Source organism: Oreochromis niloticus, linkage group LG14 (assembly GCF_001858045.2).
Source record: "Oreochromis niloticus isolate F11D_XX linkage group LG14, O_niloticus_UMD_NMBU, whole genome shotgun sequence".
NCBI classification, from domain to species: Eukaryota; Metazoa; Chordata; class Actinopteri; order Cichliformes; family Cichlidae; genus Oreochromis; species Oreochromis niloticus.
In genome coordinates, this window is record NC_031979.2 from 37090224 (window position 1) to 37116630 (window position 26407).

General features: G+C 40.5%; 1 protein-coding gene across 4 annotated transcripts in view; it reads right to left on the bottom strand.

Annotated features, from left to right (window-relative positions):
• si:cabz01090165.1 (leucine-rich repeat and fibronectin type III domain-containing protein 1-like protein) overlaps positions 1 to 3521 on the bottom strand; it is a 386077-nt gene extending 382556 nt beyond the window's left edge. For 3 of the 4 annotated variants that reach the window (XM_019345319.2, XM_025898204.1, XM_005474867.4), the window contains exon 1: positions 1982 to 3519. The gene's annotated coding sequence lies outside the window, so the exon portion shown is untranslated. Of the gene's footprint in view, positions 1 to 1981 lie in introns of all 4 variants that reach the window. The other variant, XM_003448988.5, reaches the window with a different exon arrangement.
• Positions 3522 to 26407: the final 22886 nt, after the last annotated feature.

Consider the following 26407-nt stretch of genomic DNA (forward strand, 5'->3'; position numbering starts at 1 on the left):
TATAATATTTCAGCTCTTACCAAAGTGGATCATCTGCCTCCAGCTCACCCTGTCCCTAGTAATCTGCTCTGTCACACCATCCCTCTGCATGTCCTCTTTCACTACATCCATGAATCTTGTGTCATCGTCTGTTTTTCCCCATGCCTGGTATCTTCAACATATCCCTGCTCTATGAAAAATGAACTAAAGCTAAATATTTTCAAACTATAAATACCAAGTAAAAAAAAACACTGATACAAAATGATATACACTCAAGCTACAGCAAGTCAAAGCTTGCTCCTGCAATTTACCCATGCTGTAACCACATTAGTTCTTTTTGTTGTACCTGAAAGATTTTAGACAGCAGTGAGGCCCTAATGAGCGCTCTGTGGTCCTGAATTCACAATAGCATGTTTAACCACAAAGTACAACCAGTTGTGTTCAAGCTGTTCAGGTGTTCCAGGTGCTAACACCAAACAAAAGAGGGTCTGATTTCAGAAAATCCTTTCTGAAGAAGTGGAAACTATAAGTGGATCTGAAAATGCACTGACTCCATCTATTCTGCTGAAAACAAGTTAGCCCCTCTAAGGAGCTCTCTGTGGTCCTGAATTCATTTTAACATGTTTAAATCTAACCACAAGCTACTGGACTTGTTTATGGTGCTGTCACCATACTATGGGCACCCAAACACCTGTATGTCAGGCTCCCTGCTGCACGGTGTAGGAGGTTTCTGTGGTTCTGACATTACAGTGACCACGTGAAAACTCATCAATGCCGGCCCCTGTGGAGCTCTCCATGGTCCTGAATCCTCCACTTCGTAGCTTGACTGAAGCTACCATCTGCAGATATTTTCAGTTTGCCCTTTCAGATCTTTCTGTGCAGAAGCTCTCTCAGTGTGGAGCTGTCCCTTTTACCTAACCACTCCTTGGCTCCTTCACTTCTGTTAACAAAAATCCCAGACAAAGAACCTGTTGTGCATTGCTCCTCTCTGCATCTTCCAGCTTTTACACAACAGCATTTGGCCTGATTGTTTTTATGTTTCTTGTTTCCCCGGGATGTTTTGCTTGCACAATAAATGACCAGGTGTGATGGTTCCCAAAGCACCTGCTTCTTTGAGCACGGAGCTGCAGAAGTTAAAGGCTCAATAAAAGCTATAATTATGTTTTGATTTATATCCAACACATTCTGGGAACAATGCCTCTTGTTTTCCCATTATTATCCGGCCCCCTCTGCCCCTCTCTACACCTTCTCCTGTTCTCTGCACCTCCTCCCTTCCTGTGTCACCTTCTCCTCCCCACCCTCGTCACCTCTCCTTCACTCTTGTTCTCATCTCCTAGCCTCCTTCATAATAGATGCGGTTGTAACGGCAGTCAGCTGGAGCGGCATGATGAGGCCGCTTTAGAAACGGAGAGTGAGACAGAGAAACAGAGAGCTCCCCAAAATGGGTTCTTCTATCACTGCGCTCCCACTCGCAAACACGCACGCAAACACGCACGCATGCGCGTGAACGGACGCATTCATTCACGCGCGCGAAACCTAGCGTGCGTGCACGCACTCGCGCATTCCCATACACAGGCACGGCGGGGCTGCCAGCCTGGCCGGTGCACCCGGAAACCAATACAAGCGCCAAAGAAATGTCCACAGCGCTAAAACAGCAGTTTGTCTTCGAAGCAGCGGAGAGTGCAGCTTTTTGGAGAGCTCTAAATAAACTGTCTGTAGCCTCAGAGAACGGCAGAGTCCACTGACAGTGCCCCCACAAAAAACACAGAGAAGTCGCACACTGAGCTGGGTTATGGAGGAGCCTAATCAGATTACAGCGATGATTCATTTCCTGGGCACTAAGAATAAAACTACTGTTGGCTCTAACATGAGCCTGCCATCCCCGTGGCAGGGGCGAAAAAAATTAACCGCATAGCAGAGCTCGGTCCCACTGAGCATCCTCTGCGAGCATCACACACACACACACACACTGCATTATTAACAGCCGATCAATCAGCCTTACCTTCATCGATCACCAACTCCTCTCCTCCTGATGTGTCTCTTTTCTACCCCCTCCACAAAAATCCTCTCGTCTTTCTCCCCCGATCAGTCCACTAATGGAAAACACAGTGAGGACTCCCCTCTCAATAAAATGCTTTAAAGCCGATCGGGCTCAGCACCTTATCCCAACTCACGGTCTCCACTCTTGCGCGACTCCTTCCCTTGCACACGAAGCGAGAGGAGCTATCTTGGTAGTTTTCTTTGTTTGTTTGTTTGTTTGTTTGTTTTCTGGTGCTGAAAAAAAGCGGTGTGTGTGTGTGTGAGAGAGTGTGTGAGCGAGCTCGGGCAGCGGAACAGACGCTCGCGCGGTTAGGCAGCAGAAAAGAAAAAAACGGGGCGAAGCAGGGATCCAGGTGCCGGTGGGCTTGCCGTGCACAGCCACGAGAAACACTCCTGTACACGTAGATCCTGGAAAGAGCAGGATGGGTGGGTGGCAGAGGGGAGGAGGTCACACGGCTGTTGATAAAACTCCTATTCGCCTCAAAAAGCTCAAGTAACGTTACTCCAATAGCGTATTTAAAGTAACGGGCACGGAAGAGCTATCCGCATCGATGCTGGAGACCAAGGCTCAGAGAAAAGTGGTGCTGGGGGGTTAAAGAGCTTTAATTCCGATAATCTGAAGTCCCCGTAGAAATCCTGCTCCGGCTTGTGCTTCAAAACCCAAATACTGCCAGGCTGCAAGAAACTACACCCACCGACACTGAAGGTGTCCTTGAGTACAAAAATAGGAGCTTCACTTATCCACGCATCCGCTTTAGGGGCTCTGAATGGCTGGACTGCTCCCAGAATCATGCAGGTATCCCTCCAGTAAGGGCCCCTTTTAAACAGATAACCTAAAACAATTTCACTTTCCAAACATTCCAGGTGATGAGCGTCGTTTCCGTCCGTCTGCACGCCCAGCTGGAAGCTGCCAGTCCTTTTCTTTTCCCCAAAGAGGATGAAATCCCGGTCCGGGCGGTGTCCGGCAGCTCCGTCCTCCGTTATCAATTATAAATCACACCGCTGACTCTGATATTCCGACGACGTGCTCCGAGAACATTTTTAGGGAGGAAATGCACTTTCAGAGAAAACTAGCAATCTTGTAGCGATGGCTAAAGCTGCACTTTTAACAAGCTACGCTCTTGCTTCACGTTAGTGGAGGCTCGCAGATCCGCAGCAGGCTCTGCATGCCGAAAGTCGCTTATCTTTTGAGGGAAAATCAGCCCACGGCTGGAGACGGCGATAATCCTTGTCGAGGCTCCGAAACGTCACATTGTCGCTCACATTTCCTCCGTCGTGCGGTCAAATCCTCCGCTTACACCCGCTCAGTGTCCGACCGGTCTTCGGTGGCAGCTGCGGCTGGGGCTAATTCCTCAGGAGACGGTTAAAGTTTGCAAATCAGCCACAGAATCCAGCGCGTGCTTCCCGCCCGTCGGAGGCGGCTGTAGGCGCACTGGCTGGCTCACGAGGATGACTGACGGCAGAGGGAGGGGGGCACGAGAGGCTGCTCGAACAAAAAGACACACCCATGGAGTATCTATCTATCTATCTATCTATCTATCCCATGCTGCTGCTTAAGCCCGGTTATAGTCAACATATGTGTGCAGTTTTTGCAGTTCATGGGTAAATGCAAGGTGCCTCACTCGTTTCACTCATTTAACAATGCAGTGCAGTCGACATCAATTAAAAATCTTGATTAAAAAAAAAACAACCGCTTATTGGTGTTTTTTTAAAATTTTATTTTATTGAGGTTATCTGTTTAGAAAGATGACCAAAATACTTTTAAAACTGAAAATACTCAAAGTAAAGGGCACAAAATGCCAGAGGTCAGAAGAAGGTGTAAAAGGTAACTGTTAAAGAGTGATGGAGTCTAACAGGTGTCACATTTTCTTACAAGTCAGAAAACCTAAGCCCACTTCCTGTGGAGTCCCAAAGGCAGTAGGCTACGTTACCATACCAGCAACAAAAGATTGTCAAGAAATTACCATCAGCTCTGATGTAATATTCAGTCAGCTAGCTAGCCAGCTACAGGTCCAGTTCTCTTTCCCCCACTGAGGGATTGGCTGTGCTGTTAGCTTCCTTACCACAGCATAAGTATTAACTCACATGTAGCCCTCAAACTTTTTATGCCATACCCTGCTTCAAAAGCCCATATGGGTCAAGGTGACAATTTTTATTCAGTTGACATGATCATCATCAGCAAACTATTTTTTTGTGTTAATTTTCACTCCAAAAATCATATTTTCTCCACATTATCAACAACCCATTTGCAGTGGCACTCTGACCAATCAGTGGTGCCGCTCCAATAGTTTAAGAATGAGAGTTCTCATTTATAAACCCCTCAGGATTATAGACTCTCAAGCTGTTTCTTATTCTGTAAATTATCATCCCATTGAAGTAAAAAAAAGTACAGACATATCTGCATCATATGAGTGTGTAGTATCTCTTAGTTGCTCAGTTAGAATCATTGTTCATTCATCACTTCTGGTTTGAAAAGAAGGAGAAACAGTTATTGATAACATTCAACTCCAGACTTCACATTGGGACGTCAGTGTGGCTACGTCTATCTTTGATAAGGCAGACAGTGTTCAAACAGAATATGTCTTGATGCACGGTCAATCATCCATGTAAGGAAATCCCCAAAACATCTTGTCTTTCAGTAATAATTACTTGTTGTGTAATTTGATTTGTTAGCTCGGGCTTCTGTCCCAGCTGCTAACATGGAGTGGTCAGGGTTCATGACCCACACAGGAACCAGCCCCAGGTACCTCAATAACATTTCTCCATCTTCTTATTCATTACAGTAATGCTGGCTGCAAAGTGTGACACCAGCACAAATGACTGGACCAGGTTCTGGGAAGCTCTGTCATCCACCTTTATTTACAGTCTGTGAACTGAATCACCCTCTACTTAAAGTGCAGTGCCTGTATGATGCAGTGGGTGTTTTGCCTCTCCTGGTGCCATGCTGTTTCATCAGCCAATTAGGTGTCTACGTACCTACAACCCTTTACAATCACAAACAGACTGACAAAAGCTTGTTTAAAGAACGAAGAAACTTATTGCATCTGCCAGAGGATTCTCAAGCGCCTGGTATTAGCAGCAACAGATGAAAAGATGATGAGAAAATACTCTCACATTTGCAAGAATACACATTCATACTTTGAGGTCATTTGATTCTAGAATTAAAGTTTTTAACTTAAAAAGATAACTGTTGATTTAACTGCATGCTCAATATCTGGAAAGTTGACTGGCACCATTTAAATGTTGTCTAACTTGTCTATAATAACTCAGAAGAGGCTAGTTAAATGATCAAAATCCAAACCTTCAGTCTTAAACAGGAAGTACACAGGAGGCCTATCAGTCAGATTCACTTAGGTTTTAAGACAGTTCCTCCACGATCTGCACTCAATGCTTAAAACATTTTCTTTCATACAAAAACCAGTGCTGTTGGATTTATTTCCTTTTGTTTGTGTGTGTCTGTCTCTTGCTCTCTCTCTTTTAAATAAACAGAGAACAGTTAACAGAAGATTAACTGCTATTTTTAGTGATGACCCAGGAAGAACATCTGTGCCTGCTCTTGTTTGCTGTGACTGACATACAGATGCACCAAGTAAAGAATGGGCTAAGGATGCTGAAGAAAGATGAGGATGAATGTGGGCGGGGGGGTTTAGGTGGCATGAGTGGTGGCTGCTGTTAGTAGTGCGGCTGTGAATTAGAATTAGCAGCATCTGGGGAGCATTATACGAGGGCTGAATGCTGAATATTGTATCGCTGTGTAAGTGGAAACGTGCTTTGCATATTTCTAGTAAACGCCAATACTGTTAACCTGAGGGAGCGTGAGGCGACACAGCCTTGGAAGACAAATGAAGTCAGGATGGATGAATAGTGACTTAAACCAAAGGATAGGAGATGAGGGCTGACACACACGCACATGCAAAAAGGTACACATACGCCGTACACATGCACTGCTGATGACTCAAGAGAAAAGTCAGAAAAGTAAACTGTTAAATAAAGAATGGATTCAGGGATCATAGCTGCCGCTTCTTCATTTACTTATGGTTTTACAGACTATGATGAGATCCTTCATAGCCAGTGAATATTCAGTATTGAACTTAATAAATACACAAAAGAGAGGAGGATGTCAAATCTCATTCCTTCAGTTTTTTGAAAATGTTCACACAGTATAATCTGTGACCTACATAAATGCATAGATTAACATGGCAGATTAATGCAGAGGATGGGAACTATTAGGAAAAGGATGGTGAATGTTAATGCCCCCCCTCACGTACCTGCTACACCCACAGGTTTAATCCCAGAAACCCATATGAGTAGACGAAGATTTCTGTCTCTGATGATTTGGTATTCATTTGAACTCTGGAAATAATGCACAGCTGAAGCCCCGAAGAATGCAGACGCTGAAGCGGTTGATTGCACTGATAAAATGAACAAGTGAACAGGTAAATGACCCACAGTGGTGACCGCGCTGATACAAGCCTCTGCTCTCTGCAGCCATAGGGTGACGGTACATGAAACGCGGTTTTTCAGTTAAACTGGAATCTATTAAACAGATGATTGCCATCAGAATCATTCACTGTAGTGTATTGTTGAACGTAATTAAAAAGCATGGGCTGTGACATGATGGGGCACTATTTTGACAAAGATGAGAGATTTTCTGTGAATTATGCAGGACTTAGTAAATTAAAAAGTCATGCTATCCAAACAATTGCAAATTGTATTGCACTGATTAAGAACTGTTTGCATTTTTGTCACTCTGTACAGAGAGAGAGAGCTGCTTACATGGAACATCCATTGTATCAGTGATGTTCTGTAAGGACCAGGTATGTGTATAAATAAAGCTTTTATTGAATTCAGGTTGAAAAAAAAACCCCCTACAACAATATTTTTAAAAAGTATATTAGACTATATAAATTACAAAAACTTTCAGCTGGTCCTGATTTCCCAAGTGTTTGTCACAGCAGCTGATATTTGATTTGGCACAGTCTTTACATTGGATGTGTTTCCCAATGCAGCTCCTCCCATTTTTCTGGGCTTGAGACTGGCACAAGGACCTGTGAGGAGTAGACTGTGTACCCCTCAAGTGGAAGACCAGAAGTTTATCCACAATGGGCTTCTGCAAACAACCAACAACAGCTGCTAGCCTATCAGGTTGACAAGCTCCGATCTTTGTTAACTGGATACAGGCGAGCCCGTGGAAATGACTGAAACTATAGATTCCAGTGTGTCATTATCGTGCTAGCTTTCTGAGACAACTGTTCTGGAATTTGTTTCTCAGAACTCAAATGAATACACTCCTGTCCATCTGACAGGAGTGGTATTCCTGCTCAGCATTATGCTAAAGGGATATTTGTATAGTCTGTGGACTCATCCAGGTTTTACATGTAGCATTATTACACAAAACCATGTGAAAAAGCAGTCTTAAATTTAAACAAAATAGATATAAAATTGCTACACGCAGCTACAGCCTGGAAATGCAAACCCTCTCTGGCTGTTTAAAGTGTGAGTTTGTTTAAAATGTGTTCTAGAAATCATCTGTGACTTGACTTAACATGAAGGCAGAAATAGCAAAACTGTGGTTTTGTACCTGTATACATTTGTGGCAAATTAATGTTGGTGGGGTATAAGAGTTATAAGTCATTTTCCTTAAAGGCTTTGCTTTGACTCTGACTTACCAATCTCATTTCTCTCTACAAAATGTAAAAAAAAAAAAAAAAAAAAATCAGTTTTTTAGAGGTCCGGATAGAAACAGATACTATTTTTTAATAGTTTTATCATAAATTCAACAAGTTGATGAATTACAAATTTCAGTTTTGTTTATCAGTTTCCTTCTCAGCAGTCAAACATGGTCCAAACCTAAAAATGAATCTCAACTGTTATCTCAGTTATCTCTTTCTTTTAAAATCAACAATAGATTCCATAAAATAAAGCAGCCAAACATCCAGCTGGACCGAGGACCAAACACAGCAAATTCTATTCAAGAGGCAATGAAAGCTTAATTGATTCGCTGTAATGTAATTACTTTTTTCCTCCAGATTTCTAATGAACTAAGTTAATGTCATTTTCTATTACGAGGGTGCTTAATAAAAAGTTCTGCACTTGACCAAATTTTTAATTTGGCTAACAAGTGATAAAGTAACTTCCATCTCACCAGCTGCCCTCTGAGAAATCATCTCCAACCGATGCCATCTGAATCTAAACAATGTTTTGCTGCCTTCTTTATTAAAAATCTTATGCGGGCGTCCTCCCAGATCCCAGATGGATCCCACAACAAGCAAAAAAACTCTCATTTTAAGTTTTTTTCCCCTTGATTCAAATTTGAGTTTTACATTTATGCTATGCCAGATAACCACAGGAACATACTACCAGCTTCTGAGAAAAATATCTTGCACAAGCTGTCAGAACCTGGCCTTTTCTTTACAGACTAACCTCAAAAAGCTGAAGGAAATAAAAACCTTAGCAGAAATTTGACTGATAGCTAACTGTGGCTTTCACACTGATGAACCTAAATGACACAAGTTATATATGAACATATTGATAAATGCGGCTTTCCAAAAGTGAAAGGAAATTCTTCATCATATTCTCAGTTAATTTTCACACACTGAGCATTTCAAATCTTCTTTGGTCAGTTGAAGATGCTGCTGACACCTCATAAAATCTCCTTTAAGTCTTATTCCAAAAGAAATTTAGAATTTAATCATATCAGCCTCACACTAGGCACAATGTTAAGACTCATCTCACCTTACAAAATGAAAAAAACAAAACAAAACCTCCCCGAAATTCATCTTTATGTCATTTCCATAAATAGTACATTATAGATGGATTTAGCCATGTGACATCACACATAGGGTGTGGACTCCACATTTCAAAACCTCAGCATTACATTTCATTACAGATCATAAAGTTAAAATACATATCACAACAAACTAATAACCAATTATTAGTATTAATTAATAGCAGTATTAGTTGTGGTGAAAGAAAGACGAGTGCTCACTGTGAAACAGATCAAACAGCTGAGTTCCTATTTTTTTAAATGACCTCAGATTTAGCTATAAAAATGTAAAAAAAATAAAAAACAGGATCTAAATAATTATTTAAAAAATAAAATAGTCAACGTTCATCATCGTCCATCTGTGGCTCCGATCACCAAACCTCCTCAGCTTTCCAGCTCAAGACTGTTTGACTATTTGCTCTGATTAGTTCTCCACACTCTGGACTCTGTTCAGTTCAGCTACGGTTGCTTCGCTGCTCAGACCAGCCAGCAGTCCGCCCTGTTCTCCATGCGTTTGGTCACACACTCAAAATCCCATCGTCAGCCCGGTAGTAATTAAGTCAGGCCCCCATACATTTATTTATCAATCACATCTAACTGCCTCTGGCTCTGTTATAGCAGCCTTTACTTCAAAATGTATGTAAACAATGGTGGTGGGTTTACATTCATTTCTATGGGCCCTCTGCTGTTCCAAAGGTCGTCTTTCATTACTCAATGAATAGTCCATGTTAGGAAAAGTTATGAAATATGAGATGATATGGTTTATCATCAGTTATCAGTTTAACAGCTAAATTTTCTTTGGTGGTTCTAGTGTTAATGCAGATAATGCATAAGTAGGTGTTTCACTAAGATCTTCGTTTAGACTCTAAAAAAGCCTCAGTGAAGCTTTATTGGCATTTATTGAAGAAAATAAGAACAGAAAATCCAGTTTCTCTTCAGCACTGTAGCCAAGAGCTCTGTTGAGCCAAGCACTCCTTTAACCTTAACTGGTAATGACTTCATGAATTTATTCACAAATAAAATTTTAACCATTAGAGAATTATTCATCTCACAGAGCTACTTTCAATACTACTGATAATTAGTTAGACTCTTTCTCTCCGAGTTAACTTTAGCAATCATTTTCCAACCATCAACCTGACTGTTAGACACCATTCCTACAAGACTGCTCAAAGTCTTACCATTTATTAATGCTTCAATCTTAAATATGATCACTCTGTCTGTTAATGAGCGACGTACCATATGCCTTTAACATGCTGTTACACCCCAGCTTAGAGCGCAACACAGAAAAAAGGAAAGATAACGGCTTTGCTCCCTGCTCCCAAGGAAAGACCAACACTGTCACAGGATTTGGGTTTCACAACAACCAGATTTCTATTAACCTTGAAAAGTAGCAAGCATCAGGGTGGGCACGGCCAGAACAAAAAACAAAACGCTCTGGAAATGAAACAGAACGAACTTACTTATCACAAGAAAGCCAAAAGAAAATAGCAGCCTCTTACCAGTCTCCCTAACCTAAACAGGAGAAAAAAGCTTTTAAATGAAAAAGGCTTCCCACCCGTACTGCTACCAGATCAATCAGACAAGCTCTATTTACAATATATTCGAGACAACCAAGCTCTTCTCATCATGAAAACTTGGCCACACACAGTACACCGCTAAACACAAGATCCAGGGATAAATGCACACCCTGTTTGGAAGCAGGAAGTAGGCAGGGTCCTGCCAGTCTACAGGGTCTCAATTTATAGCCAGCCCATTCAGTCTTCAACCAATGGTCAGTCTACACCTGGAACTTACATAAGCACAAACAGCAGAGAGAACGAACAGCTCCACCCTCAGGTGTGACGAGCAGAGACAACACGCAAAATCATGACCTGACCATGACCTGATGAATGTAAAAAACAAAGAATCAATTTTTATTTTACCCTATTTTTGTTTCTAAGAAAAATGAGAGCCACATATGAAAACATTCGTTTTCAATTTTGATAAAACAGAGGCAGTATAATGTCCTCGTGAGTGGATATCAGGCCCTTGTAGAGCAAAATTTAGTATTTTGGTCTAGACAACCCAAAATGTGATGTCCACAAATGTGGACGCCAGGTCCTAGGAGGTTAAAGGAGCAGTTATGTATTTTCCGGTTGGGAGGGGGGATTAATGATGCATTCGAAGCGTGTGGGAAAAAAAAATATGACAGTGAATTACATGCAGACAGCTTAATATTTCCATAACAACCTATACTTGGTGGTTACGATAAAGCCATTTTGACCATCGTACATGGAAAAACTTGCGATATATCCAGTATATTTGATACGTCGGCCTCCCCTTCTTTTACATGCCTCCCTTAGGTTTAATGTATAGAAACAACGCTCTGCATTTAATCATTAATCATCTCTGGCTCTCTTCCACAGCCTGACTTCCTCCCCTCACCCCCACCCCTCATGGCTGCCCCACCCTGAGGTTCTGCCAAAGGCTTTTTCCTGTTAAATAGGGAGTTTTTCCTTCCCACTGTTACCAAGTTCTTGCTCACAGGGGGTTGTTAGATAGTTGGTGTTTTCTCTCTGTATTACTGCAGGGTCCACCTTGAGCTGAGTCTTCTTGTGATTTTTTGCTATTTAAATAAAACTGAATTGAATAGACGAGTAATTTGGTTCAACATAAGCTGAGGATCGTTTGTGCTAGTGTAATGTTTCCCAAACAATGGGTAGAACACCAAAGATGCACCTGTTTTCTGTCAAGTTCTTAAATGAAAACAGAATAAAATTCTATTTCTTGTGGCTGACAGAGCAAGGATGATTTAATTCATGTTAGAGCTGTGGGTTTAAACATTTACCAGCTGCTTCGTTCAAGAATGAATGAAAACCTCAATGTAATTCAAGCATCTCATGAATTATGGAAAAAAAAGACAATTATGTGTGCAAGTGAAGTACACAGATAAAGAATTGTGGTTTGGGAAAGAGCAGGAACTGAATGGACATATAATCAAACTGCTTTTAGGCTGATTGTTACAAGCAGTTTGGCAGCATACATGTAAAAAGTTTGCATATTTAAATTAACAATTAATTGAAAACAGCTTTAGCTTAGTCATGCAAGCTTTCAGGTTGATTAGCAACCAGAGAGAACATCTTGTCTCATTGGACTCATGATCTTTGTACCCTGTCATCTCCTTTCTGTTTCTTATCTTTTCTTGAGCAAACCATCTAATGAAGCAGAAATGCCTCAAAGTCAGGCAAAATATGTAAATAGCCTCCCAAATTACTCTGGAACAAAGTCTGATGTTTCCTGACAGGAGAATTCTAATTTTGTCTGAAGCCACCAGCTGTGATATGTTGTTGTCATCCCTCTGCATGTGCAGACAGTGGTGAGATAGCAGCCCAGATGTGGCAGGAGTGGGCCAGAGATTGAAAGGCCACTAGTTTGAATCTCTGCATGTCCCGGATATGGCAGGTCAAGAAAACGCTAGCGTCTCCATTACAAAATAACCAACCAACCAAAAAATGAGTCAGCACTGGTTCAGGCCAAAGCAGCAGGCTACAAGCCCACACGAAGTTACAAACACTGCAGTTCCCATAATGACCACTTGAGGCAGGCTGCAAAAGCAAATAGGTTCCCATAAACTTTTATGTTAAAATGTCCAACTTTACTGAAGAAATAAACAAGTTTACAGCCTGCTAAACAAAAAGCTTTGTTTTTTACAATTTACAATTTAAAGTCACTAAACATTGGATGAATTTTGTTATTCCTCTTATTTGAGAGGTGTTCTGCCACTTCAGCTCGGGTCACTGAAGTTGAAACTTCTAGCTCCAAAAATATCAGTGTCCACATCTTTTACACAGTTTGGGGTCGTTTCCTGTCAAGGTTCTCTAAAGGTTGAATTCATCTTTAATAAACTTTTTGTTATCTTTTGTCATTTTTTATGTTTCAAATGTGTATTTCAACAATATTTAATCACACTCCATAACATTGTTATTTTAATATATTCATATTTTAAAATCATGCGTCATCACACATGATTGCACGTTCCACATGCATGTGCAATGTTTAATTAGGATTAAGCATTTACATCAGATACGTCACATCTCAGTGCAGCCGAGGAAATGCAGAAGAACTAGTTGGGCTGACAAAGTAGGAGAGATCAAAGCTGACTTATTAAAACTTTGTCAGGCTCCACCCTTCACAGTTTTTAAAAGTATCACCAGTGGGCGATATATGAATGTATAATATAAAGAAATTAAGATATTCCTGGTTTGTTTTTGTTTTCAGTTTAAACTCCAGCTTTATAAACTATTCATCATGATTCTGACATTTAGTGAAATTCTCCATGTTGCTGATATCCATCACTCAGCCATTCACTTTATCTCAGCAAGACAACAAGATATGTTTTTTTTTCACCAAATGTCTCCAGCATGTCAGTTAAGACGAATCCACAATAATGAACATGGCTTATTGATGGGCCACGTACAGACTTTTAACTTCAGTTAGCATATAATCCATATTATCTGATAGATAACAAGTCATTAACATTCATGAGACATTTGCAATTCTAATGTTGGTAAGTTGAAGCTGTATGAGTGATGATACAGTGCATCCTTGTAAGCATAGTTAAACAATCTCAGTTATAATTAATATATTCATTTGTAAACCGAATCAAATTACTTTCTGCAACTTTCAAACTGGCCCTGGTGCTCCTGAGGATCTAATAAACTCTGATAGTTTGTTATGTTGGATGCATACAGTCCATATGATGTTAAAGTCTGAACAGAAGCAGTATAGTTCACCACACTCCGCCTTTGCTTGTCTGCATTTGGGTACTCACAAAATTTGTTGAAAAAGCAGCCAATGTCCAACAAGAACAGCCTTCAGAAAACCTGGAAAATTATTGCTCAAGAGCACTTTAAAAGAAATAGAAGAAAGTCTGGCTCCTCGATGTTACAATATGAAGTTGAACTTCCAGGCTTTCATAATAATAAATAGATAGAGGCCCTGGAATCTATTCTTTGTGTTACAAACGTTTGAAGCTCGAAGACTATGCATACATTAAAAACTTGAAAAACATTTTTATGTGTTGTAAGATAGAAAAAAAGCCTTCAAAAAGATTGAAGCAACAGGAAATGAATCCTGGCTCCACATGAGACTCTGGTTTTCCTGTTAGTTTGGCTCACACATCCGAACAGCTGCCGACATAAATAATGGAGGAGAAGGGAAACCGTTGGAATTTTAAACCACATCATTTGGTGCTTCCACCCACTCTGACAATTTCAAATGATCTTTGGCATGAAAAGTAAAACATATACTCTGCATCCATTTGCTGTGAGGATAGAGAATGCGGTGCGAGAGCATCTGTATTTGGACAACCTATTTACTAAATGATCCCCAGGCCTAAAAGAGGAGAGTGATGTGCATTATTTTTGAATAAAAAAAGTCTTCTTTTTGTCAAATGGATGTGCTCAGGGAATTAATTTTAAACCCACTTGACGAGAATGAAAACCCGAATCTAACCCTAGCGCTGCATGAATAATGGAAAACGCTAACTGCTACAGCTGTAACACTGTAACCTCATCCATTTTGCATTACGCCCCGTCCCTCTCTCTTTTCCCATTTCTTCTCCTCTGTTTTCCCTTGCATCCCTTAATTACTCTTCCTACCTCTTGTCCATCTCCTCTCCCTCCAGTGCTAACCCGCTCTCTCACCCCGCTCTCTCCATTTACACCGCTGCCCACTTCTGTTTTTCTGTGTGATTGCTGGATGGAGAGAAACCCCATCTTTTGCCCCGTATTTGCTAAATAAACATTTCATTTCCCCAAGGTCTTCTGTTGTTGTCCCCCCCACTCCCCCACACCCCCAACTCCAATCAGTTTCACCCCTCTTTCATTTTCTCTGTTTCACTGCTGTCTGTTTTTTCAGCATTTTCTATTCTCACTTCTTACTTCTCCCTCTTCCCATTTGTCTCTCCGGCGATACACTGTGGCATAGTTCCATTTTGCACTTTCACTTGGAGGCTCTGCCACAATTTCAGGGTTCAGACCAACTGCCATAAAGTGTTGGTGGGTTATAAAGTCCAGGGCGTGATTATGAAGCATGCTTGGTAAAGGTGCAGAACATGTTTTGTGACTGATATGAAGGAAAATAAGCTCATACAGATATATGGTTTCTTGCTGAATGAAACTTAATTGGAAGAGCTACATTTCCAACGTCATGAAGGTCTGTCTGATATGACTACATGTAGCCACAGATGCTGGTTTGAAGATCCTGTCTGTTAGGGTCAGTTGTCCAAAAGCTTGTTGCTGCGTTTCTGTGAAATATAAGTTAGAGGTAAGGGTGAAACAATAGGAACACAATTTGCTTTTCCAGCAGGTTGTAATTGTGAATTTCTGCTGTGAAATTGGACATTTTATCATTGGAGTCTATGGGGATGGACCCTCTTTTAGCCACCATGAGAGGAACTGCATTTTTTGGCATTTCGGTGATCACGTCACTCCTCGGATCATTTATCAGATTACTTCTGAGATTTATGAGCCCCACGTTTTGCTGCTTGATTTCCACACTGTTTCCTAAAATTAAGAAATCCCTTATGAGGCTCAAGTCTGTCTGACTCAACGTGTCGTTAATATTGAGTAAGTCTGGGTGGGATTGGGTCGTGTTCTAGCTCAGAGCTGATTGCACCCACTCTAAACAACATTTGCTCTTTCATCAGATGAGGCACGTTTCAGAAGCATCCTAAAAGTGTAACATTGCTGTGCCTTGCTTAATTATAGGTCTTTTTTTTCTTGTTGTTGCAGAAACTACACCAAGTGCACAGAAAAGATGAAGATGGCGAAAGTCAGACACAGAAGTAGCAAAATAAAAGAGCATTGCAGACAAAATGTCACGCTTCTGAGATGCTCATGCTGCGAAGCAGTTTGAAAAGACATGATGTGTCAGACATGCACTGTGTGTATTCCCAGGGTTACACTCATCCCAGGGTGGATGGGTGTAGGGTCTGAACAGGACCCGGGGCCTCTGGCTTTCTTTCCTTCTCCTGCTTATTTCCTGCTGCCTCACTACATCTCCCTGGGAACTCTCTTTGGTCTCGCTAGTTTAAGTTTGCCTTTACAGTCCTCAAATATTCTTCTCTGTCTTAAGCTCATTCATGCTGCACATTGTACACAAAGCAGCACACACATTTAGTGGGTCAAGTACAATACATACATATTTTCACTTGGAGAAACAGTCAGCAACAGTCGTCCCAAGGCACTTTATATTGTAAGGTAGACCCTACAATAATACATAGGGAGAAGAACCCAACAATCATATGGCCCCCTATGAGCAAGCACTTTGGCGACAGTGGGAAGGAAAAACTCCCTTTTAACAGGAAGAAACCTCCAGCAGAATCAGGCTCAGGGAGGGGCGGGGCCATCTGCTGCGACCGGTTGGGGTGAGAGAAGGAAGACAGGATAAAGACATGCTGTGGAAGAGAGACAGAGATTAATAACAGATATGATTCAGTGCAGAGAGGTTTATTAACACATAGTGAGTGAGAAAGGTGACTGAAGAAGAAGAAGAAGTCAGTCAAGGGCAATCACATTATCTCCATCATCCCCTTTGAAAAAAGTATTGCTTGATAGATTGATAATATTTCTGGTTGTTCTGAGAATTTACAGCAATTTTTTTAAGTTAAAATAATGAAGTAACAAAAGGAGCAAGTTTATACATTTCATCTTTTCTCCTGTAATTTATGTCCTCATATATCAAAAGGCAGTCTTTCTACTGCAGGAAGGTGCTGATCAGCATCCCAGGTCCTCTCGAGGCGAGGACGGCTCAGAATTTTGCTTCCAGCCACAGAAAATGGGAAGAAAATGCAAAGTAGCAGCTAATTATGCACTAAAGTTTCTCTAAAAACAAATACTTTTCCGCACTGCTAATGGCATTTTTAACAGCAATTTAAAACCGATATGATGACCACTAATGTTAATTATAAACAGGAATTGTGAAAGGACTTTTAAAATGTAATCAGCATCATTTGTTCTGCCACATCACTGCAGTAAAAACTTGCTTTAGAGACCATTTTCCAGACAGCTGCTCCCTCAGTGACCCTGTGTTAGATAATATTACTGCTGCTGTCATTAACTTTTGTCTTCTGTCACCAAGAGCTTGCTCAGAGGGTTTGTCTGACTCTTGGGCTTCTCTTTATATTGTAAAATATAGAAGCTACAACATTAAAGTACCTTGGGATGGCTGTTGTTGTGAATTGCTGCTATATAAGTAAAACTGAATTGAATCAAGGCATCAATGCCAAAGGACACCTTATGAGGAATGGCAATACACGTGTCGTCTACCAAGGCTCCTCTGTATTATTCACTTTTGAACATGATGAGTAATTGTCTTGTATTAATGAGGTGAACGGCATCAGATCGAGCAGACAATCACAAGGGTGGATGACAAAGACAGGAAGTGATGTAAAAGAAGCTCCACAAGGATAAGCAATTAAAAATAACACAGGAAGTGATTGTTGGAGACACGAGGAGTGAACAAAGACAAACCGAGAGAAAACTAAACACAGAGGAAACGATGAAAGGTGAGCAAATACTGAAGACCCAACATCATTACACCACACTGATTAATCCAAGGAAATTAGAGATCTTTATGAAAATTAGACATTATTGTGTACTTTGTTTTTGTAACATTTTCCTCATTGTTTCTTTTCATCTAGATGCGCCTGCTAGTTGAAATAAGGAATAATGAAAGGGAGGGAGAAACAATCTGGGATCAAGCAAAGCCGGGCAATTAAAGTGACAGAAATATCACAGAGCTCAGGGGTATCATGCACCGTCGACCTGGGTCAGCAGGCTGTTGCCAGAAACACCCCGAAAATGTGATTGAGCGTTGCACCAAAATGTTAGTTTGCTGTGTGTTTGTTAATGACTCAGCTTTGTTTTTCTGAGGACATACAAAGCTACCTTTCAGGAAAGTTATCTATTGTCAAATTCCAACCTTCATCTTGTAATTTCATCTCCCCTGATCTTCTCTTCCCTTTGCCTGTCATGTCTTGCTTTGTCTCTCCTTTTCTTTTACATCTTAAATGTTACACTCCTTTTCTTTCATTAGTCTGACCTGCCACAATAAGAGCCAGGCAGTGGAGCATGAATCAGTTTCTGGAGTTTCTGTACCTTTTCTCTCTGAAGAGCCTGATGATAAGAGAAGTATTACAGAGGCGGATGATGGGTAATTATGTTGGTCTGGAGATATACTTCGCTAATCTGGCCTCTCCTCCCTCCTCGTCTCTAATTCTTTCTGTCTCTCCATTTCTCTCAGAGTTTCTCATTATCTGGGTCGTCCTCCCTTTATTTTTCACGAGTCGTTCTCATTCTCTCTTTCTCTCGGGGGCCGTAGGATATGATATGTGCAGTGATTGAAAAAGGACTGACTGTCTGTGTTTAATTCAATTTTTGGACTGCAGGCACTGCAGATTTATGTGTTGGTGTAAATGTGTGTGGTAGCATGACAGTTTTGTGAACTACCCTTAATGCACTCTTTTCTTATAGTAAATAGAGGCACGATGTAGATCAAGTTATGACAGTAAATGAATATAATAAAGTCATAAGAGCAGGAAAATAATAATAATGAGGATTATTTATGGACAATCTTGAAATTAATATTTCACGATTGCCCTCTTCCTCTCAGAAAAAAACCAATAACAACCAGCAGCCCAGTCATGTAAAGTGTTAAAAAGTCTTTTCCCTGACAATCTCAGCAAATGCTTCACTGTCATTGAAAGCTGTCTGTCTCCAAATGTTCTCCATCTCAATCCTAGTAAAACTGAAGTTCTTGTGTTTGGCCCAACACCTACTACAGTGATGTCGGTCAGTACGTCAGCCTCTGGACCCTTTTTACCATCACTGATCATCATCTGAATTCTGAATCTCTTTGAGCTCATCCAGTCTTATTTCTTCCGTCTAAGAAACACTGCAACACTGCAACACTGCACTGTTAAACCTTTACTGTTATTTAATAATTTGGAACCCTTAGTACACACTTTAAATTCTCTCATGCTGATTCTTGTAACTCTCTTTTTACATTCGTCTCTCATTCCTCCTTAGCGCGACTACAATCTAAGCTGCTAACAAGAAGTAGCAGCTGTGCATACATCACCTCTATTTTTGCTTCCCTTTACTCACTTCCAGAATGCACTTTAAAATTCTATTGTTAACTTATAAAGCTCTATATTGCCAGGTTTCTCAATATAGCAGAGCTACTAGGACCTTATAACAACACTCAGCCTCTCGTATCATCTAATCAGGATCTCCTAACTGGTCCTTGCTCTTATTTTAAAGGAAGAAGGGATCACACTTTTGAGAGTGTAGGACATAAACTTTGCTACAGCCTTCTTCAGTCTATAGGTTCAGCTCACTCACTGCTTTGTTTTAAGGAACTTCTGAAAACTAATTTTTATAGGTTAGCCTTTCTCATTCTTTCTTACGGTGAAAGTTTTTGGTATATTTGGTACTCCATGTCTGCTGTACTACAGGCAGACTCTTACCCATCATGTAAGACCATGACTGACAGAATCAGCAGGATTGCCAATGATCTTAAGCCACAAGAAGAACGAGGGGTCCTGCAGCAGACAGTCTGAACCCTGAGTCCTGCTCTGAGGTAAGCTATTTAAGCTGCTTTGAACACCCAGTCTGCTGGTTTGTTGAAGAACTGTATCCATGTCTTCTGAAAACTACGTGTGCTATTCTCGAGGAAAATACTGATTTGGCTTTTATATTTTCATTGACAGCAAACTGCATTAAGTTAAAAATGGCGCTATATTTGTAAAACCCAATTCATGCATTTTTACCAGCCAAAACAAGACATCATAACTTTTTACCAGCATCATATGAAGATTAAACACTTTAGTCCAGACAGCAGTTATTGGATGAACGTGTCAGATGATGGAGCATGTTAGTAGGCTGAGACCCCGACCGATTCAAACCTTTCATTACTAGTGAAGTGTGAAGTCTCAACAGATACTTAACAGATTGTCGTAAAAATGGGTTCTGACATTCACCGCGAGATAAATTAGTCATTTGGTATGTTTGGCCATCAAAATGTCATCAAAGTTAAGTTTTCACAGTACTTAGAGCAAATACCCTAAACCTACTAATAGTCTCAGCTCTTTAGTCTCACATTTACATTCAATGGCTTTTAGAATTGAAATCATTAATCTACTAAAAGGGGCCTATGGCCAGCATAATGGAGCACGCAGTGAACAAAACTAGCAATAGACCAGCTGCGCCGCTCAGGACCGACTGGCTGTCAGTCCTCGTGACCCATGAATCTCTCCTGCAACCAAAATATCTGATGAAGGAAACCTGCAAAATCATTTCATTGAGATTCTGGGTGGTGGTTTTAAAAAAGGTTTTATGTCAGCTGAACCCTACCCCCTATGTTTCCGCGCTGTCCTCCTCCATCCATCGAGCCATCTAGTGATTCCTGCCGGTTCACACCTCTGGTGTCTCTCGGGGCGAGTGTCCGAGTTTTAATGATAGGGGATGGCTGGAAAGTGAAATGACACGTTTCTGTGTGAATGAACGCTCACTTAGTTTCTAAGTGAAATTTGTCAGACTTGAAGACTCGGGGGCCTGGTGTGTGTGTGTATGTGTGTATGTGTGTGTGTGTGTGGGAGAGAGTGTGTGCTCACACTTTTCAGTCTTTCCTTATTTTGCTGTTATACAGCGGTGGCCAAAGATTTGCACAGGGACACGTTTATGAAATCATTTTGATTGTTATTCACCACAAAGTGCATGAAAACCAAACTTTCTGCCACAAAGCCTTTGCTCATAGGTGTCTATATGTTGCTATAATGTTTGGATGTTGAATTAAAAATGGTAAAATCACCCAAAAATACATTATCATAAGTCCACTAAAGCCAAAAGCTCAGGTTTCAGAATGCTCTAAAAAGTCAGTTTCAGACAGTTTTTTATTTCTCCTACTCATTGATTTCTATATACTCAGTGACATCAGATATCCTTATATGGATATCTGATGTCACCAGCACCTGAAACCTTTTGTTTATAATGAACAGCCAATCAGAACAAAGCAAAATAATCCAGCTTGTTAGTGACAGAAACAAGCAGATGTGTTTGAACTGTGAGTCAGGCAAAGCTACTTTACTATAGAATAAGAATATGGGGTGCCACTTTGGTTCGGTGGGTGAGCAGACGACTACCTGCTGCATGGCCAGAATGCTGTGTGTCCAACAAAAAGCTGCAGAATTCATTTAATTTAAAGAATTAAGATTTATATGAGCTGTTAATGAGCTTTAGGAAACCAATGAAGTGAGACAAGATAAAAATAAGTACACACCTACTTACCTGCCCTTCTCTGGCAGCAGTGGAGACTCTTTCTTAGAGAGCACTGTGGTGAACATTTAAGTTAAAGTGGGTTTTAGGGTGTTGACGAAAGTCCTCATAAGTCTCAAACATTGAGTGTTTGTGTGTGTGACAGAGATGCATGTTGCTGTGTTTCTGCTTAAGTGTGAGTTTTGGTTCTTAGGTGTGTGTGTGTGTGTGTGTGTGTGTTGCTGTTCTGTTTGTGAGTGTGAGAAGAGCTGCGGCAGTTAAAACGCTGACTGCAGTAAATCATGCGTTCTCTCCCCAGACTCCAAACCCACATTTTCACTGTGGTCATTCTGCTACAGCAGCTGGTACGCACCACCAAAATGCATGGAGCTACAATCCCAGCTCTTTGCATTTTCATTATTTATCTGTGGAGCTCTGACTGAGCAAGCATGCTCTCTCCCAGCAGTCCCCTGCTTTGTATTCATACAGCTCCGCACATTCACACCTCAGAGCTGCCACAGTCCAACCAGCCAACCACAGACCCCTGCTGTAAAACATTCAGCTGCCCGACTAACTCCTCTGCCCATAAAGAGATCAGGTTTTCTATGTGTTCACACCAGCTATTTGCAATTGAAATATAGCTGCAGAAAAATGTTGGATATTCTAAATTTATGAGCTAATTCAGAATTAATCTTTTACACAACCCTAAGAGAAATTATTTAAACAAATTAAATGGAAATATTCTACTTTATCACAGAGGAAACAGACCCTAAAATTACACTGAGATGTGTGTGGGTACCAAAGTCCAACCATCACAAAAGGTGTTCGAGGAATCGTGGTGTGAACAAATGAGATTTCTTGAGACCTCAGAAGAAAAGTGTTAGTGATGTTCATCAGGTTGGAAAAGGTTACAAAACAATCCCTGAGGAGTTTGGACCAGTCACACTGCACAAGTGGAGGAAATTTAAGAGTATTGTCACGCTCGGCTTGAAGTGATCTTTGACCAATAAAGAGCACTCTAAGAACAAGGAGTGTCCTGCTGTGGGAAATCGCAGACAAACCCACGTCCTAAGCAACTAAAGTCCTCTCTCACATTATGTAACGTTCATGTTAAATGAGTCCACCATCACAATGACAGTGAACAACAGCAGAGTGCATGCACGGCTGCTTCCCAGACAGAACACATTTGGAGCTTGGTGAAGAAGGTTGGAGCCTAGTACAAGTACAACCTTTTGTTTTTGTGACACACACATATGTTGAGGAGGAAAATCCTGAATTCTCATCTGTGAAACACAGTGATGCCAATGTCATGGTTCGGGACTTTTTTTTGCTGCAGCTAATAATGCTAATAATACCCCCAAAAAGCTGTGCTGTTGCCAATTATTAACAAAAAAACAATTTCATGCTAATATCCAGCTGTCAGTGTGTGCTAACAAAGAATTTGCATTTCTTGCCTTCAAACGTCAACTTTTCAACGGCCATTTTATCACCACTGTACACTCGTCTCAGCAAACAGGGAGGCTTGAACATTATTCAGGGACAAAGTATCTACCCATGGCTTTAAATAAATTCTGGAAATTGTAACTGGGCAGATATAAGGCAAGGTTAGTAAGGTTTGGAATAAAAGGCCAAAACAGTCCTTGGTTTTATCCTCAGTCTCCATCTCCTCAAGGCAAGGGGAAAAAAAAGTCTTCTGTTGGATGAGATGTCAGATCCACAGGGCCAAATATATCTGTGGGCCCGAATCCACTTGATCATCCATCCATCCATCCATCCATCCATCCATCCATCCTCTTCTGCAGCCTAAGCAGAGAAGCCCAGACCTCCCTCCCCAGTATCCAAAGGAGTTCCACAGGGCTTCACATTAGGACCAGCACTTTTTTTTCTGTATTACTACTGTGATTATCAAAACAGCTCAAGTGCTGAAATTGAAATGGTCACAACTCTAAAATATTTAGGAATTATAGATTATAAATCAGAATTTGTCTTTCAAAATCATTAAAACTCTGAAAACCTTGTGGTCAAGTTGAAGTTCAAATTAAGTTTCAATTTTCTAGGAATACACCTTTTTTCTTGCTCTAGGTAAGGGAACACTTTTACCTTTAGTGAGTCAAAATGAGTTGGATACCATCTACTGTTATGCTTTACATTTTATTATTGGCTGTGGATCATTGCTCTCTGTATGATGCTGCTAAGTGGTAGTCTCTTTGTGTCCACAGACCTTCCCACTGGCTGGTTTTTGTTTATGAATCTCTTCTGTGTGTCTCCACTTTGACTTTGCAAAGGTTTGTGCTCAGAGTCAGAAGAGAATTAGGAACAAAAATGGGCAGAACTTTTGATGAAGGGGGAGTTTAAGTGATTTGGATGTTTGTGTTCACATGCCTGTACTGGATGCAGTTGTATTTGTGTCTTTACTAATACTATTGTTATGTGTCATAGTTGGTATAATTTTTGCTGCCGGGTCTTCATGCAGTCCCTGTGTCTGAGTCTCCAGATTCCTTTCACATTCCAGAGACATACATGTTAGCTTAATCTGTGATTTTAAATTGATTATACATATAAATGTAAGTGTGAGTGATTGTCTGTCTATAATAATAATACATTACATCAATTCATTTTCCGATGCCTTTCAAAGCACTCAAAGTGAGCTTCAAACATAAAATTAGCAACAATTAATTATTAATTAAAATAAATTTCTAATCCAGGAATAATATGATTGGCTAAAATATTTGTGGGTGCCATATCATTGAAAGCAGGATGTACTCTGCTCTTTACCAGAACAAAGGTACAGCTAACGCAAAAGTGTCCTGACATTGTAAGCACTGTTTTACAATTTAATTAAACAATAAAGGTACGCAGACATCTTTGCAGTAGAGCCTTGTAAATAAACATCATATAATACTGCTCACTTTGATTTGTTAGGGAGTACCACGCCGCTTTCAAATGAAGTTTACTCCCACAGGCGTAACATTTAACCCTTTATCCTCTAACCCGTCGCCATTGACAGGCACTGCAGGCGCTCCATAAACAGAATTTTCAACATACATGAACAATTTAATAAACAGAGATTTTTTTAAACCAAACCATGTTTGTTTTTGTTGTTTTTTACAAAACGTAACTATCACAAGTTTGACAGTTCATAAGGAAATGAATCAAATAACCACTGGTTAGCCAAGGTAACTTATACCCACATTTTCAACACAGGTGTAGTTGGAGCTTTTCTCAGGTGTGACAGGAGCTCTGTTTTATGACAACACCTTCTATGACTAACAAAGTCATACAACTTTTCAGTGGGAATAGATGAAATGCGCCACCTCTTCAAGAGCCGAGTGCTTCGCTTACAAACAGAAGGCGAGAGGAGCGAGAGCTTCTTTGCCAGGCAAGTATAAATGTCATTCAGTGGTGAGTAGAAAATAAGGAGCACGAGGTCGGTACGTTTCGCTCCTAATTCGTCGGCTCTTATTCACATCTTGAAAAACAAGGAAAGACAAAATATCCCTCCATCTTTTAAGTGTTTGCAGATAAATGAACATGCACAGTAAGGATATTTTTATGATGATAATGAATACAGTCGAATCCATAATCACAGTAAGAAAAAAATATGAGCAACAGCTGGAAATCATTAGCATCACAATCAAAACATAGAGTACTCTCCAAGGCATAATGGCTTTCATACAAAGCGTATGCTGTGAGAAATGAGTTAGGAATAATAAAAGGGTTGAAATTTATCTGTGTATGTTTGTTAGGATATTTTAAACAATAAATTATTTATCATCTAAACTGACGTAGCTTCTTGCTAACTATAATATATATTGGGTTTTTACTCTTTAACATGTATTTTCTAGACCTGCTGAGTGGAATAAAAATGACAAAAGGTGTGTAAAAAAGGAATGCTGCAATTAAAATAGTCTAAAACTGTTCTGAGCTCATTTACTCAGTCACTGTGCTTTTTAGTCCTTGATAATACATTTGAATGGACCGCAGGAGTACAGATGGGAAAAGAGCTTAACCAAAAGAACAAACTCTGCTGGCCATTCGTGCAGGCTGCAGTGCTGTCATTAAATTTCAAACTGCAGTGGGGTCGCAGTGGGAACATGCTGTTCAGGGAAGGAAAAAATCTTCAAATTTCAAATCATTCCCCCCCAAAAACAACTAAAAAATAAGACAAAGTTTAGAACCATTTGAGAGAAAAAACTGAAGATCTCCAGTGTGTGATTATTTCATATTTTCAGTCTAAACACCTGAACCTTTTTCAGGTTTGTTATGCACTTTTAATACTGTCAGCTCTCCTGGCAGATGATCGAATTTTAAAAGCATTAAGTATTACTCTTTGAAGCATTAAGCTGTGTCCAGATCTTGACATGTTTCCACACTCAAACCACGAATGACACAAGAAAGATTTTCTATCTTCAAGTTGTGTGGCTCTCACAGTGAGCTCCTCTCGTTCCAACGCTGTAAAATGAACCAACATCTCCAACCATGTAATTCAAGGTATTCATTCACAAAATTAGTAGAAGGTATAGTTGCCTGCTAGATTGAATTCATGATAAAATTCCAGTCCGTTCTGAATCCCAGGGGATCAAATACTGCCAGTCAGCGCCAGTGCACAAAATGTACTGAGTTACAGCAATAATGAGACGCTTGTCACTTCCAACTTGTCACATATGGATGCTTGTTATTGTGGTGTCCTTTCTCGGTGCACAATCACTGGCTTTAAGGACGTTTTCCCTACTGTTCAGTGTGGAATTTTGGAATGTTGTGAACTGATCCAAATCCCAATCCACTGCCAAATACTAAAGATAGTATAAAAGATGGATGTAGTCTACGTAAGATCACCAGTTGGTTTCAGAAATTGGATTCTGAAGCTTCCAAGCTGCCATTTTGACAGCAACCATGCTGGGTTATTGGACCCAGAAATATATGTGTTCTTTTATGGATAAAAAGGTATCCGGTCTTTAAGTCTGAGTCATTAGCCGTTTCCCGGTCCAAATTCAGCTTCAGGTCCTAAAGTCAAACGAACTCTGCAGCATCACTGAGAGTTACAAACTGAACTTCTTTCATCTTTAATAAAATGATCAGCGTTGCTGCTTTACCAGGTGTAACAATTAAGTTTAACATCCAGGCATCCATGAGAAACTAAATTTATGAAGTTTAACAGAGTTAGAAGTTAGCAGGGAGTTAGCTCGCTAGCTTCCACCTAAACATGATATAGCATGTTCTGACTGAGAAATTTCTGAACAAATTTAAAACGTACAGCTCTGCTATCACTTCCAACATAAATGAAGACAGAAAACTCAACAGCAGTGACGTTTGTAGGGTTACTGAA